Source organism: Thamnophis sirtalis, unplaced genomic scaffold (genome assembly GCF_051295495.1).
Source record: "Thamnophis sirtalis isolate CommonGarterSnake01/CBP01778 unplaced genomic scaffold, rThaSir2_p1.2 scaffold_11, whole genome shotgun sequence".
NCBI lineage: Eukaryota > Metazoa > Chordata > Lepidosauria > Squamata > Natricidae > Thamnophis > Thamnophis sirtalis.
This window is the reverse complement of record NW_028261391.1, coordinates 50,157,715-50,174,542: the sequence shown is the minus strand read 5'-3', so window position 1 is coordinate 50,174,542 and position 16,828 is coordinate 50,157,715.

Below are 16,828 nucleotides of genomic sequence, written 5' to 3'. Positions count from 1 at the left end.
ACCTTCTTAATCCTATTGCCATTCGTAGAACAGATTTACCAAATGTTTTTATAAGCAAGTCCAAACAGGGATATCTTCGCACCTTTTTACTCAGGATGAAATAATAACGTTGTCCCAGGCTTGTTAAATTTTTCAATTTGTCTCAAGGGTGGAATTAAAAATTCTGCAAATGATGTTTCATAAAGTGTAGATTCTTTAATGCTTCTCATTCCTCCTGCGCTCTGTCTTTTAAAATAAGTCTTCTGTATGGCTGCATCTCTTTCTCCCTCCAAAATAACCCAGATGCCCTGCATGTCAGCAAGTTGAGAGGCTTCATTTCTCACATTCTTCATTTGTATTTCAGGAACATTCAAACATTCAACGTTCTCACTTTTTTCTTCATATTTTAATATCAAATGGTCCAATTTTTTTTCAAATCTTGCATATGAGTCAAACAACTTTTGAAATGCAGAGAAAAACATTTGAAACGAACTTTTTGGAGTATGTATCGACGCCATGTTATGACGCAGTCTAAAATATTTGCAAGTAAAAACACGCTGGGAGCTGTGCGATCTTATCTGATCTTAGACCAACACAGCCAAGCAATAAAAGTGTCAGATCGTAGAAAGCCAATTTATAGTAAGTTAGTTTACAGCCCACTTAAAGAGAGTCAGAGAAAATGTTGAAGTAGATCTTTAAAAACATTTAAGAAATAGGGTAACCACCGGTCATAAATCCATTAAAGAAAAACCAATTCGCCGCTAGATTCTTCTGTTCTTTGGTTTCAATTAGCTTAGATTGCGGACCGTCTCTCTTTGAGTAATAAAATCAGCTTACCAGTTGAAATCACTTCTACCATTCTTAGGGGCAACCTGCAGTTTTGGTTAGCATACAGCTAATCCAGAAGGAGCTGGCAAAAGGGGTTGAATTCCAAGCCCCCCCGAGACCTGTGAACGTCTCTGAGGTCACTGGATCTCCCCAAACCTTCCCCAAATCTCCCCAGACAGCTAGGATCGAAAACGACCCGTCCAATTCCTTCGGAATAGGGGAATTTCAGGAATAGCCTGAAACTCCATCTTCTCACTGCTAAGCCCCGCCTTCTTCCCCTCCAAAGACATTTTCAATGCCCATATGGTCAACATGGCTATATGCCAAAGGCCCATGGAACATTATTACCTTCCCATTGAAGTGTTACCTATTAATTTACTTGTATTTGCAAGCTTTTGAACTGCTAGGTTGATAGGAGCTGGAGCAGGAACAGGAGCTCACTCCATTGCACAGTTAGTGCAATGTCTTAAATTGTTAGCATTTCCAACTGACAAGTTCAGCATATTTAACCACTGAGCCATTGCGCTCCCCTATTGCCGAATTGCAACACAATTTTAAAACTCCTTGATAAATATGATCATCAAAGAAGCACCAAAGAAGCAATTTGTTCAGGCTACAAGACACTATTTCTACTCACTGGAGTCATCAAGAGAAGCACAAGAGAGGTACTAACTAAATAAATCTCTATATTATAAGCTAAACTTCAGCTCTCTTTTTCCCAAAGTATGGAAAATCAAATGTAAGCTAATTGCATTTTTAAAAATTCCTATCAGCAAGCAGAAAAACTATACAAATATTTTTTATATTATAATAATACCTAGAAAGCAAAATGATTAAGCAATTTAGGAATGGAAATTTAATTTGTGATTTACATCTACTTAAATTTTTATTTATGAATATGTGGACATATTAAAGATATAGATAATGCCACCAAGAAACCTTTAATAATATTTTAATAACATTCTTTGAATGCTTTTTATTATTTTAATTGATTTAACTGTTTTATAGTTTAGAATTGTAGGCTGCCTAGGGTCATATGACTAGGATGTGGGGCTATAGAAATTAAATAAACAAATAAATAAATACAATTTTATACTACAAAGACATGCTGTTCTGCACTGATACTGTGCTTTCTTTTGTTCTATCCCCAAGAGGTGAACAGATTGTTACCATCATCCTTTAATATCTTTACTGTTCCTCTGTCCCATGACTTTTCTTATAAGGTAAATTAATACATGTGTATTTTGCTTACACACCCATGCACATTCCTATGTGTGTATGTAAAGCTTGACACCTTCAAAGGTGTTCCCTACTTCTAAAAATGAAGTGACCACACTTCTAAGACTTCTTTTGCCAGTTCCAGTAGATATAAGAGGTATTTGCACATGTTTATTAATACTACTGAAAGGCTTTGAGATGTGAAGTGAAAAGAATCATAATCATCTCCTCTCGTCTTGACTTAAGTAACATCAAGATAAAGTCATGCTGTCCTATTCAGAACTGTTCATTCCAGCTTTTGCTAAGTTTTTTTTAAACAAATAAACAAACTTACAAACCTTCAATATTGATTTCTCCCATTCTGTGTGTTTCTGCTTTCTGGCATCTTTCCATGATATGCCCCAGATCATTACTTATCTGCTTTGCCAGCATGCCTTCCTAGTCTCATTTTTTGGCTTTAGCCCAATCAAATCTCTATTGTCCAACTATGTATCCTGTTGCCACTCTGGTCTACAGTTAGCTGTATTCACATTTAGAATGCATCATTAGACATGTATGCTGACCTGGACTTCTAAACTCCAAGTGGTCTCTGCCTCATTAAATGGGATGCAGCCTACAATATATCAGCAGAAACTCTTCCTCCATTTGGTTAATCAATTGTTTCCATTTGTTTAACATCTAAAGCACTGTCCTAAAGAATTCTATTTTTTTTTAAAAAATTGAAATAGAGAATTTGGTGGTAGTTGTTTTTAGTTCTATGTTCCTAATATATATGTGGGGAAAATTCAATTTCTGAAATACATATATTTCAAGAACAAAGAGAAGTTCTTAACTGAATTTTGTAGCAGACATGATAAACCTTTCCAGCGAGTTTAAAATTTTATGTTGTTTGTTTTAACTAATTCAGCCTTCAATAGTTCCTCAAACTGCATTGCTATGAATTTTTAACAATTTCCAATCAGAATTGAATCATTCATGCAATTGCAATCTAATATACTGATGGTTTGCTGCATTTCAAGATATGACCTCCTGTAAACAAATCTGGCTATATACTTCTCTATTGATAAAATCATTACTAGCATAATCCAAGCCAGATTAATCAGTGTTAATGCCCAACTCTATGATCACCTTCATACTATGCAAATAAATCAATCTTTTAAATAGTACTTAGTTCTCTAAGTACTATGGATATATAGATTTAAACTTTCAAAATGATCTCAAACTAGAAATGATCAGAACTGAAGTTATACCTTTGGAAGACATCAATTGAGAAACGTATTTTCTATGCTATATTCCTGATTTGGGTTGTCAGATAGGCATTTCATAAGGAAATGTTATCCATTCTCAACTGTCCCTACTTCTATTTAATCTTTCTCTGCTTCTTACAACTGTGGTGGTCAGGTTACTTATTCCTGATCCCTGATGCAAAATAAGCTTCCTATCTCAAAGATGGTAGTAAGTTATTTTATGCATCATTTTCTTGCTTTGTTGATTTCAATAAATGATTAAAAATTTCCCAAACCTAGAGTAAAATTAAATGTTGATATTTTCTTATCATCATCTGTTTATTTTATAGAGCTGCCACAATGTTCAGTTATTCGGAGCTTGGTTATTTTCTTGCAGACATTTCATTACCCAAACTAGTTTGGGTAATGAAATGCCTGAATAAAACAACCAAGCTCAGAGTGCACCAGGGACCCTTCATTTTAACCCTGAGCTACAAATATTTTCCTTTATTGGCTAAATTATTCATGGATTTAAAATGAATGTTAAGAATTTAATTATAATAAAAATCAGATAGATCACTTGATCATTGTGACACTTAAACTAGCTAGGAAAAAGAGATAAGTTGTGCAGTCCAAAATGTGCTCATTGTGAGGCTCTAAACCTTCACCTTGAAACATTTTTCACCAGCTCTATTTTCTTTTATAGGTGCTTTATTCAAAATAAAAGTGGTTGATTTAGTATATTCTTTTAAAGGAGAAAATAATTGTAATTTGGTGAACTCTGAGCAAAAAGAGGATTTTCAGTTCAGTGTGGCATCATATAGCTGTTTTTATAATTCAAACTGTAAATCTTTGAATTTGAACTGTTTTTCTTTTACACATCCTAGGCTGAAGTGTATTCCCATTGTGCCAGGCAGTTCACTTCATATGACTATATGATAATCAAAATGTACTTCCTTCTTTATTCGTTGTGGTTCCTATATTGTGTTCTGTTTATTCCCTGGATGTGTTCAAACAGAAATGAGGCAGCTATCTGGATGCTTTATCTTGGGTTCTTGCACTGAACAGGGACTTGAATTTGAGGGCCTAAAATAGTCTCTTCAAATTCTTTGGTTCCTGTCACTAAGCTTCAGTTGCAAATCACTGATTTTCAAGGATTTTTTTTCTTTCTAAACAAAATAAATTTAAAAAGAGGCATGCTTTGGATTGATTTTAAATAAAAATGAACCCCACAGCCACCCAACCTATTTAAAAGAAACAGATTTAGCATAAAGAAAATTGGTATAGCTGTTCTTTAATAGCTGGTTATAGGGGAAGAGAGTAGTTGAATTGTGCAGAGGAAAGTTGTAAATAGTCTTAAGAAATCTGCTGGATCCATAATATGTAATCTGCTCTATTTCTAATATGATGTCTGAATATTGTCAATGCTTGACAACAATGCAATAATAACAGTATTAACAGTATTTGTGCAGTATTAACAGTCCAGTAACAACAGCAGCAGCAACAGTGCAGTAGTAATGCCTTGCCTCATATCTTCCTCCAAACAACTATAACTTTTCAGAGTAACCAACAAAAACACAGAAGTTCAAATATAATGAAGAGATTTATTTGGAAAAAATAGCCTTTCAGATCTTTTGGCCCCAAACCCTTATAAATGTATTGTTAAAAACTTGAGCAAGCATGTTCTTAATGATAAATTATATTATGAAACAAGGATGAAACAAGTTGAGAATCAATGTATAATTGATATATTACTAGCATTATTCTGTGTGATCTCCAAATTGTGTAGCAGAAAATCATCTGATTGTTATACTTTACATTGGATAAAACTTTTCAAAGGTAGCCCCATATAGAATGCAAATGGAAGGTGAGACATAGGTGATTGCAGTACAATCTTCAGTTACTAGAGTATAACTGACAAAATATGTTCAGGATCCAATCTGGGTCGGTTACCAGTACCACAAGTTTAGTCTTCTGAGTTTTCAATCTTGCTCTGGAGCCCATCCTTAAGGAACTTCTCTGAGGAATCATTCTGGTAAGAGAGAAGTTCCTTGACGATGGGCTCCAGCATGAGTCCAAAAGCTTGGAAGACTAAATCTCTGGTCCCAGTACAGGGGTGGGTTCTAACAGGTTTGGTAGAAGAGGTTCCACAAATCTACCATGCTGGTTAGAACCCGTTCCAGCTGTGGAAGGAAGGAAGGAACGGCGGGGCTTCTTCAGAGGACCCGAGGCAAGAGCAGTGTTGAAGCCCTCTCTGAAGCAGCTGGAAAAGCTACATGTGGGTTGAAGGGATGGGGAGGAATTCAAACTTCATCCTCCTGGTGCTGTGTGGAGCTTTGGCCAAAGGCAGGAGGGAAGGACCCTGCACTCGCTTGTGCAAGTGTAGTTTGATTGCAGGCGGAGCCACGTTGCCTTTTCAAACTTGTAATTAGTGAAGCTGGGCTGAATTTTTACATAACCGATCCGGGGAAAGTGTGTGTGCTACAGCATGGCTCTTTGCCTTGCTTTCTGCCTCCTCCTGTGGTCTCCTCAGTGCTCGCTCATGCATGTCCTTCCCAAGTGTAATGACTTCCTCCCCAGGCCTCCATCCAGTCCACACACACACACACACACACACACACACACACAGCTGAATAAAGGTATGTAAAAATCCAGTCCAGCTTCACTGATTACAAGTTTGAAAAGGCAACGTGGCTCTGCCTGCAATCAAACTACACTTGAGGAGGGAAAGCACAAGTGAGCACTGAGGAGACCACAGGAGGAGGCAGGAAGCTAGGCAAAGAGCCATGCTGTAGCTAGCACACACACTTTCCCCCAGCCCCTTTTTTCGGAAGGCTTGGACCTCCGGCTTCTCTGAGTCTCCTCTCACCCCAGCCTGCCAGCAGGAGGTGAGTGGGTGCGCTTTATTGCATTCCGGGCATTTCCCACCCAGACAGCAGGCTGCATTTGCACTGGAGGAGGTGTTTGGGGAAGGCAGCGGGGGAATGGGGGGGATGGCATAGGAGTTGCTTTCAAGTCATTGGAAAAGATATATAATTCAACTTGTAATCAGTGAAGCTGTGCATGTGTGTGTGTGTGTGTGTGTGTGTGTGTGTTTGTTTAAGAGAGAGTGAGTGAGAGAGGGAATGGGGTACTAGAGATAATCCAATCCAACTTCTCTGTGTGTGTGTGTGTGTGTGTGTGTGTGTGTGTGTGTGTGTGTTTTGAGAGAGGGGGAGGGAGGGAATGAGGGAGGAAGGAGGGGAAGAGAGAAGAAAAAGAAAGAAGGAAACTTCTTTTGCAAAAGAAAAAAAAATGCTGTCGCTTTAAATCGGAACATCCCTGGCTGTGGAATTCTGGGAGTTGAAGTCCACAAATCTTAATAACTTTAAATTGAAAAGGTGCAGGAAAGAACAAATTGGTTATATGGTTATATGTTATATGGTTTTATGTTTTTGAAGTTTTGGGATTTGTGCAATATGAGCATTGTGTTTCTAAAAGGGGTTGGATTATTTCCTGCTTGTGAATGGAGCCAAACTTTCTCTAGGGTCATTATCTCATTATCTCTATCAGACAGCCATGTGGAATGGGCCTCAGGCAGGTTTCTTTGTTAGCAGAAAGAAAGAAAAACAGCAGAGCAATTTAGGGCTAGAAGGCTACCTTACATTGTATGGATTATTTTGTTGCCTCTAATAGAGAGGAAACTTGCCAGAAAAGTGAAATAGTTTACTAGGACAAGGCTGTCATGCAGATGAAGATAGAGATAGTCCTTGACTTATGACTACAATTGAACCCAAAATTTTGACTGCTAAGCAAGAGCATTGTTAAATGAGCTTCACCACATTTTACCCAATCCATAACATCTCCTGGTGAGTGATAACAAGTTAGCCACTCCCACCCAGTCACATGACTGCCAAGCCACTCCCACAAAACAGGTCACACCTACAGAACAGGTTCTAAAAAAATCTGAAACCCACCACTGTCCCAGTGACTGACCAAGTTTTGATCCTGCAATATCCGGGGAACATATGTTTATGACAAAATATCTGAATCTGGGCCAAATAAGTTTTTTGGTCACAGTTGGCACTTGGCAAATCAATGTGGTTTGGCTGATGAAAACAATCTGCAGTGCAAGATTCACACTTTTTGTAAATCCACATACATCTCAAAGGAAAGAGCTAAGTTATGTTCATCATTGTGATAAAAGATCATGTGCAATTTATAGCCCTTTTTACAACCTGGCTTGTAATATAGTGAAAGTGAAATTTCTGTCTTTCATAGATTAAATTTGTATTTGAGAAGGAAGGCATTTATCAACGTGCCTCCATAGATTTGTTGAAAATACATGCAACCATATTGATAGCATTTGAAAAATCATGGAAATGGTGAATATCATCATTGTAATGATGATGACGCCTTTCTAATTTTGGATACCCTCCCACAGCAAGTTTAGACAATTATTTATAGCATAAAATAATTAAATCCTGAACTCCACAAAAACGTGATTAGATAACACACCACATCTTCATGCATATCATACCACAATTAAAAAAAACATTATGCAAATGTTGAAGATATGAAATGCTACCAAGAGTTCAATTCTTTTATCCTTGCCCATTTCTTAGTGTAAATCACTAAAATTATGTAAGTTTGTTCAAACAGTAAGGCCCACTGGCAGGAAAAAGAGTGATTAGCCATTGTTTCTTTGGCACAGAATGCTGGGAAGCAGCAGGAAACTGTCTGATGGGAGCTGCTGTAGCCAGCAATCCTGAGTGAATATTTGGTAAAAAGCATTCCAATGGGACAGAATTGTCTTAAACTGGCTTAGAGATTCTAACTGACCATCAGCAAGGGAAGAAGCAGCTTAAGGGTACAGTGTGAATATTGTCCCAGAAAATAATCATTTGAGATATAATGGTCAATTTAATCATCATTTTTTGGGAAAAGATGCTATGACAGCTTTTTTTTAAAGAAGCATTGTTATTGTGGGAAGGCAATGTTTAAAATTCTAATAGCAAATTGTTTTTAGAGACCTGTTAGAAATATTTTTTAAGTGGAGAAAGCATAAAGGGAAGATTACTTCCCATGAAAACACAGCTGGGATGTTATTAAATGAAGACTCCAGTGGGATATTATGTGTTGTATTAAGTATTTGCAAGATGGAAAAGTAATATATTATTGCACTTCTAAACTCTGAAGCTGGGGAAATCCTGCATTTTATACTTATTGCTGATTTTTCTTCTAAGACTTGATTCACTAGAAGATCAAAAGCAAGATAGAATAATAACTAAAGACACTTTCTTCAAAAGAGGAAATTATATTTATCCACAGGAATATCATTGACATTGTTGAAAGATATTTTGGGCATACTCCAATTTGGGAATATAATTTTGTTTCTTTCTATTCTCTCTGTTAATTTGGTATAAAGTGTAACAATTAATAAATACCTTTGTTCTGTAGTGTCAACTTTTATTGTGAAAAAAAACCAGATAAAATTGTAATGTTTTAATTTTAAACTTGACTTTTCATTTATTAAATGAATTTGCATGGCTCACCATTGTTACTCTGGGGGCTTATGGGAGTAAAACTACAAATCTAAAATTCAATACTTCCACCCTCCTGGCCACAACATTTAAACAAATCACTTGATTGGTTCCATATCAACTAGATATCCTAGGCCCACTGACAAAACCATATCTTCCAAATCTTTCAGGAAAGTATCAAGATGGGGACCAGTGTTATTATTATGGAGATGATGTTCCACAGGGAGGGAGCCACCATGGAAAAGGCCCTTATTTTTAGTCCAACTAGGTAGGTCTCCTTAATGGAGGGGACCTAAAACATAGCCTGCTTCCCTGATCTGGTGGGTTGGATTTATTTAATTGTGAAAATACAATTAATGCAAGATAGTCAAGGACAATTAATGGAGACAATTACTCTACTATAAGCTATTAAACTTTTCCTGATTCTTACTTAGTAGCAAACACCTCTTGCAACATGAACTGCCTGCATGGGTTGAGTGGTAGCCATACATAAAAAGTTATATGTACATGCAGAACTTATCATGGTTGAATAGTTCCTAGGGTCAGTCAACTTTGATTGATGAAGGATTTTATATTCTATGTCAACATCCAAAACTATGATGAAACTGTTTTTGTTGATATAGGAAGTTGGGTTTTTTAGGTCTGCAATCAAATACAAGGTCACAAAAACAATGTCAGGAAAACAACTTTAAGATGTGCTTGCCTAAGACATTATAAAATTGCTGCTTCACATGAACAAGTAACACGAATCTCTAAGATGTACCACATTATAATGAATACAGTTTGCAGCTCAGCATTTTTCAATGAGGATTGTGCTAAAATAAAGATGCAGCCTCTGATTTCTCTATGCTTTTTGTAACATGAATTTTGAACAGGTTGAATAGATTTTTTTAAAAAATATTTTAAAAAATTAAATTGTCTTCATATTTGTGCTCTTTTTCTTTTTTCTTTTTCTTATCCCTATCTGTCATCATTCTGCTTGTTCAGAAAATCCATGTTATCAATTTATTTTCAAGTACATATGATATTATCATGAATCCAAAGAAAATAGCAAAATGAAAATGGCAAGCAAACAGGAGCTACATTTAATCTGACTATTTTAGATCAAGATTACCACAATAACCATTAAAGTCAAGTGGCTACACAATTTTAAAAGGATTTAATGTGGCATAAGATGACTTGCGTGTGTAAAACTTATCTTTATAAAATATCTCACTAACTTGCTTCAGAAGATTTCAGGATCCTAGACAATCTTCTGAAGCAAGTTAGTGAGAGATTTTATAAAGGTAAGTTCTACACATACAATAGTCAGCGATTTCAGGATCTAGGCATACAAAAGATTTCTTTATTCAGTTATGTGCTATCAAGTCACTATTGACTATTGGTGACCACACCTTCTCTTCCACCTTTCCAGCATCAGTGCTTTCTCCAAAGATCTACAAGTCTGAGAGCTAAATAATGTTTTTGAAGTAAGATAATTTGACCATCTTCTTAATTTAGAGATTCATCCATTCATTCATTCTTTTATTCATTCAAACACTTTAAACTGTAGCTGAAAATCAATAGATAGAATATAGAAAATTGGGATAACAGATTCTAGACCAGGGGTGTCAAACTTGATTTCATTGATGGCCTCATTGGGGTTGTGTTTGACCTTGGGAAGTTGGGGTGGACATGGCCAGGGTGGGCATGACCAGCTGAATGGCACTCATGTCAGGGCGCCTTTAGTGGCCTGAGTGTTCTGTCAATTAAAATGGGCTCCGGAGCTCTGTTTTCAGCTGCAATGGCCTCTTGCAGCCTTCTGCCAGTGCAAATGGAGCTTGGGAGGGATACACATAGACCTCCTGAGCTCCATTTTCACTGGCAGAGGCACTGCAGGCTGGTCCTTCACTGTTTCCTGGATGGTCCCGTGGACCAGATGTAAGCAGCCCATGGGCCGGATCTGGCCCATGGGCCTTGAGTTTGAAACCCCTGTTCTAGACAAATAAGTCTGCTATTGGGTGGTGTGCCAAGTGATACACTTTTTTTAAGTATGACATATTTAGAGTATGTTTGTGTGTCAGGATGAATCATGGGAATTACTGACTTTCCTGAGTTACCTAGGAAAGGAATGACTAGAGTAATTAACAAAGTAGCCTTTGATAAGGTATTCAGTTTTATTGTATTGTCACTATAAAAATTATAGCTTGAAAACCTGTAGATCAATGCATAATTCCATGTCAAACAGAATAAAATTTCTTATTAGAAGACAAAATGGAACGGGTTGTTTTCCAGATGGCCAGATAAAAATTATACTTATTTACAAGTAAGTGGTGCTCTCCTTCCCCAAAGGAAAAAAAAATATTAGTGCTATCTTTACACAAAATTACTATGTGATTCTGGAAGTTATCATAGTCAATACTTTCTTTTTCTTTGTGATAATCCAAAAGAGCCAATAGTCAAATGTCTCCCATTATCCCCCATAGCAAATCACTTGTGGCAAATAATAATAAATAAAGAAAAAAGTAGTTCAATTATGTGAATGCAGATATTTCTTTTCCTAGCAGTGAGATATGAAAACTATCATAATCTATGATTATAATAGTGGTGGAATACGACTGGTATGCACCAGTACGGGTGTAGCGGTGCTTGCTGGGGGCACTGGGTACCGTTCCAATATGGTGCTCCGGCGGGCACACCTGCCCACCAATGCTTCTTACCTGTATTTGAGCTGTTAGGGGTTCTGCGCACACGCATGGAGCGTAAGTACACATGCACGCGTTGCATATGTTCATGTGGTGGATGCCCGGCCCCGTTGCACCATACTGGTTGCAATGGAATCCGGAACCCATCACTGGGTTATAGGTTTATAGGATGATTAAAGAAACTACCTATCATTGGCTTATATTTAAAAATCTTAGCCCTCTTACATCCATTGAAAATTATAAAAGGGATATCCTTTAGAAGAACTATGATGAAATTCTTGGAGCCTGAAAATGAAAACAGATAGTTAAGAAATGTCTCAGAAGAAGAACAGTTGAACATGTTTGTGGTATCTAATAAGCAATTAACATCTTCCATATTCAACCAGGCCACATTTACAAAGAGGATCAAAGGCAATTGAAAAGTCAACTTTAATGAACTCACTAACAAATAATGGCTATAGTTCATACATCTATTTTCCAAGATTAATGCTTAATTCCTTAAAGCAGCTCACCCTAGGAATCAAGATTTTCACAAAGTAGGCAGATTTATTGCAAAGGGGAAAAAGGATTAGATCACCCAAACTTGGAAACTCAGTATCTATGCCTTGACTGTCATTCATCAACAACAGGGTTTTAACACAGAGTCTCCCTATTACCTTCAAATCTCTTTCTAATTGAGTCTTGATTTAAATTGCTTATTGATTTAAATTGCTTATTAGATACAATGGAAATGATCATTTGTTCCAGTTCTACAATTATCTATTTTTATTCCCAGGCCTGGAGAGTTCCACCTAAGAAGCTATGTTCTAAAGAGTCATAGCTCTTTAAATTAGCTGAAGAAAATAATTAAATGAGAAAATAATTATGATTAGAAAGAGAAAAAAAACACTAGAAATTATTTATTTCTATTCTTCAACATTGTTTCCATTTTATATTTAGGTACTGTATTTTTCGGACTATAAGATGCAAGGGAGTATAAGATGCACCATGATTTTGAAGAGGTAAATTAAAAAAAAAGTTTTTGCACTCTGCAGACCTCCCAAACCCTCTGCATGCCTGATTTTTTGCAAAAAAAAAAAGGGGGGGCATGCAGAGCTTTGGGAGGCTCTTAGAGTGCTCCTGGGGCTGGGGGGGGGGGTGTGAGCAAAAAACAGCCCGTTTTTTGCAAAAAAAGCTGGGGTTTTTTGAGAGGGAAAGGGCATACAAGGGCTTTGTGAGGCTTGTAGAGTGCTCCTGGGGGTTGGGGGGAAAAGAGCCTGTTCTTTGCTCATTTTTGCCCTTCTCAGTCCACAGGAGCACTCTGGAAGCCTCGTAAAGGCTATGCATGGCCATTTTTGCAAAGGGGGCAGGGTTTCTGTAGGCCAAAAATGCTGTATTCAGTGTATAAGACACAGCCAGATTTTCACCCTCTTTTTTTGAGGGGAAAAGGTGCGTCTTATACTCCAAAAATATGGTATATAGAAATTATCTAGGTTAGTAAGAAAACTGTCAGAGATTTGAGTAAGAGTTAGTGATACTGATCAAATTCTGTTTCCTGCGTGTAATCTGACTTCTCTGGGCAAAGGAAGAATTTATTTTTTCAAGCTGTTGGAGATGACAGAAACTCTGTGACCATTTCTGTTGGCAGCACAGATTTTCTTATTTCCCATGGTAAGGTCAGCTTCTGATTTCTTCCAGGTCTTCTAAAATTATTCATGAGTTAAGCATTAATCAGGGAGAAAAAAACCTTAATTGAGGTAATAGTTATAATTTAAAACATATATTTTCCATACATCAGAGGCTGTCTCTTTAAGGCCTCAAAATAATGCATTTGACAGATCTTGCTCATTCTGCCACCCTGTGCAATGTTGCTTAGCAACCACCAAATATCAAATGGAAGAGGTTGCAAAAGCCAGTTGTAGAGAAAGAGAGAGGGAGATCATTAGCTACTTATTCTGGTAGTCTGAGGCTTCATCCACATAAGCATAAAGCCAGTTGTCAACAAATTGTGCAGATGTTACTTTAAAGGGCCTAGTGTAGACTTGGTCGGTACAAAAAACATTGCCATTTTCACCATTGCATACTTTATTCATCTTTGCATAAATTACTCCAAATATGTATTTTAATCCAGACAATGACAAATTGTCATTTTAAAACTATTTTTTATAATGAAAATGAATACCTCTACTCAATAAATATCTCTACTCCTTCCCGGGTGAAATTGTTAAAATAATTTCTCTATTAGGAAACATGAACGCTCCCTTAGCAATACCAATAATACTTAGACTTATATCCTGCTTCATGGTGCTTTTACAGCCCTCTCTAAGCAGTTTACAGAGTCAGCATATTTCCCCCACATATTGACCCACAATAAGTGGCAGGGGCCCTTTGAAAGAACCGTATTCAATTTGAAAACCCCCACAACCCATTATTCGAATGGAATTGCCCTGATAGTCTCGCAAACTGACATGAGTTCAAATTCTGGCAGTTAATAGTAGGAATTAAATGCTTGAGGCTACTCCCTTATTTACCAAGCGGACCCGGTATCAATTTCCATTTTACATGGAGTCCCTTCAATCAACACTTTGAGGTAATTTTTTTTATGTCCCAATTTCGGAAGTCACAGAAACTTCTCCACGGTTGATAATACGAGGCTTCTCACGGGGTCTGCTTGGTCATCTGCCAGCCAGCTGATTGAAGGGTCGTAGACCTGGAGGGTAGTGTGGCATGGCACAGGTAGGCTAGGTGGCCTGTCTCCCCACAATGGCTACAGGTGGCTGTCTTGAACTTACAGGTGGATCACAAGTGGTTACCGCTGCAGCTCAGACAGCTGGACCAAGGAGCTTTTGGCTGTGTCTTCCATCAATATCCCAGGTTTGCTTTGAAGTGACTGATGTCATCGTCGTCACCCGCTCAGGTCTCTCTTCCATCACATTGCTGATGCACGGCTGCTAAGGATGAGGCTTGGCTGTCTGGTACCTCTGAATTTTGGCAACTGACCTGTTGGATTGCTCCGTGGCTCTAGCCTCATCCATAACAATTTGCAATGTCATCTCAGAGCAGGCTAATAAACAGGAGACACATGTCTTTTACTCCACAGACTAACTGTTCCAACGGAGCCTCATCAAGGTTTTGGAACTCGCAATGTATGGACAAATTCCTCAATGCAGCCATGTATTGGCTAACTATTTCGCCTTCACCCCTGTGTGCAATTTCAGAAGGCATGCCGATGGGCTATGTGAGACGGGGCAGGAGCATAATGGGATTTTAACTTGTTAATCAATACTTCCATGGTATTGCATGCATGGAAATTGGAGCAGCTAGAACCTGGAATGTGGAAAACATCTTCGGGCCACATGAGTTTAGGAAATAGCCTTGTTTCCTTTCAGAGGCGATTCCAGCAAAATGTTTGCATTCAGGAAGCATTCAAATCTTTGAAGAAAGGCTTCCAAAGATTGCTTGTCTGGCATAAAAGTGGCAAAACTGGGAATCGCTGCCATGGCTTTTATGAGGTAAATTTGTGAGGTAAATTTTCCTCAGTATTGTCCAAGTTCGGTGGGTGGGTGTTTAGAAACCTGATCCCACCTTTGTCACCAGTGCTTAATATTGAGCTATTGAGGAATGAGCAGAGGCTTTCTCAATGATCAAGGCTTTATTCAACATTAACAAGTTACTAACAGCAAAGGCAAGCTTTCCCTGTCTGACAGCTATTTATACCTCGAGCTGTCAGACAGGTAACCAATTGGGTTCTTGCGATTCTCCCGACAGCCAAAAGGCACGTCTTAGCCAATAGGAATCTTCCCAGCTTATCAGTAGCCATGCGGTAGTATTCAGTATAAACACAATACTTTTTTGATTAGAACCTTCTTCTGTTATATATAGCCAAAGTCATTGAGACATCAATGGTTATAGATGCCTAAATCTATTTTGTAACAAACACATTGGTTGTTATTTTTCAACTTAGTCCCACTAATTCTTTAGGTTCTTCAGTTAAATATTGATTATTTATATTATTTATATTAGATTAAAAATATATAACTATATTTGTATCAGTAACAGAATCACAATGCAATGCTATGGGCTAAATATAATGAACAATCCATATATATGCTTCCTCGCGAACTCAGCAATCTGATCAGAGTATGGCACTCTGCCTTTCCCTTAATCATCATCTAGCTAGCTGTGTAACCAACCTAAATGGATTCTCAAGTACAGCAAGGCATGACAGATGAGAGCCATCAGTTCCAAGCCTAAACGATCAATGTATCACTTGTTTTTAACCAACATAAATCAACTGATAAGCAGAGATAGCTATGCCTCAGCCCATCTGTAATGCTCTTGAAAGTCTGCATCAGGCAAAAAGATAACATTATCTACTCCCATTGAAGATACCTTGATCCCCTGGACCTGGAAAAAACTTACATTATGTGTGAGCTCTTGTGTGTGTATATGTAGGTGGCAAAAGGGCAAAGGCATTTGTGAAGCTATTCTTGCTGTAGTAGCTAAAGCATTCCACTGACCTCCCATCCCAGAACAATGTGTTTAAGAACAAATGTTGCAAAAAAGAAAGAAATATCAAGGGAAAGGGGTCCTTAAACACAAAAATTAAATCATTTATGAAATCTCTACTCTGTAAGATAGATAGACACAGACTGACACACACACATTCAAACACATATCCAGTAAGTTGCACCATTGTTAAACATACAGATACACACTGACAAACACAAACACACATATTCAGTAAGTTGAATCATTCTTAAACATATTAAAAATATAGTCATTTAGTCATTTAGTCATTTATTTGACATTTATAGGCCGCCCTTTTCCCTGAGGGGACTCAGGGCGGCTTACAATTAATAGGGAGGGAGTGCAAGACAGAACACAAGAAAAAAAAAGAAAAATGTGAATAAAAAAATAAACCAGTAAAACACAACATTCATTCAGCATTCGGGTGGGGCGAGGTTAGGGTCTTATCCCCAGGCCTGACGGGATAGCCAGATCTTGAGGGCTGTGCGGAAGGTCTGGACGGTGGTGAGGGTGCGAATCTCCACGGGGAGATCGTTCCAAAGCGTCGGAGCTGCAACTGAGAAGGCTCTCCTCTGCGTAGTCGCCAGTCGGCACTGACTGGCGGATGGAATTCGGAGGAGGCCTACTCTATGCGATCTGATGAGACGCAGGGAGGTAATTGGCAGAAGGCGGTCTCTCAAATAGTCAGATCCACTACCATGGAGGGCTTTATGAATGGTAAGTAGCACCTTGAAGCGCACCCGAAGATCAACAGGTAGCCAGCACAGCTCACGGAGGATCGGTGTTATGTGGGCGAACCGTGGTGCGCCCACGATCACTCGCGCGGCCGCATTCTGGACTAGCTGAAGTCGCCGGATGCTCT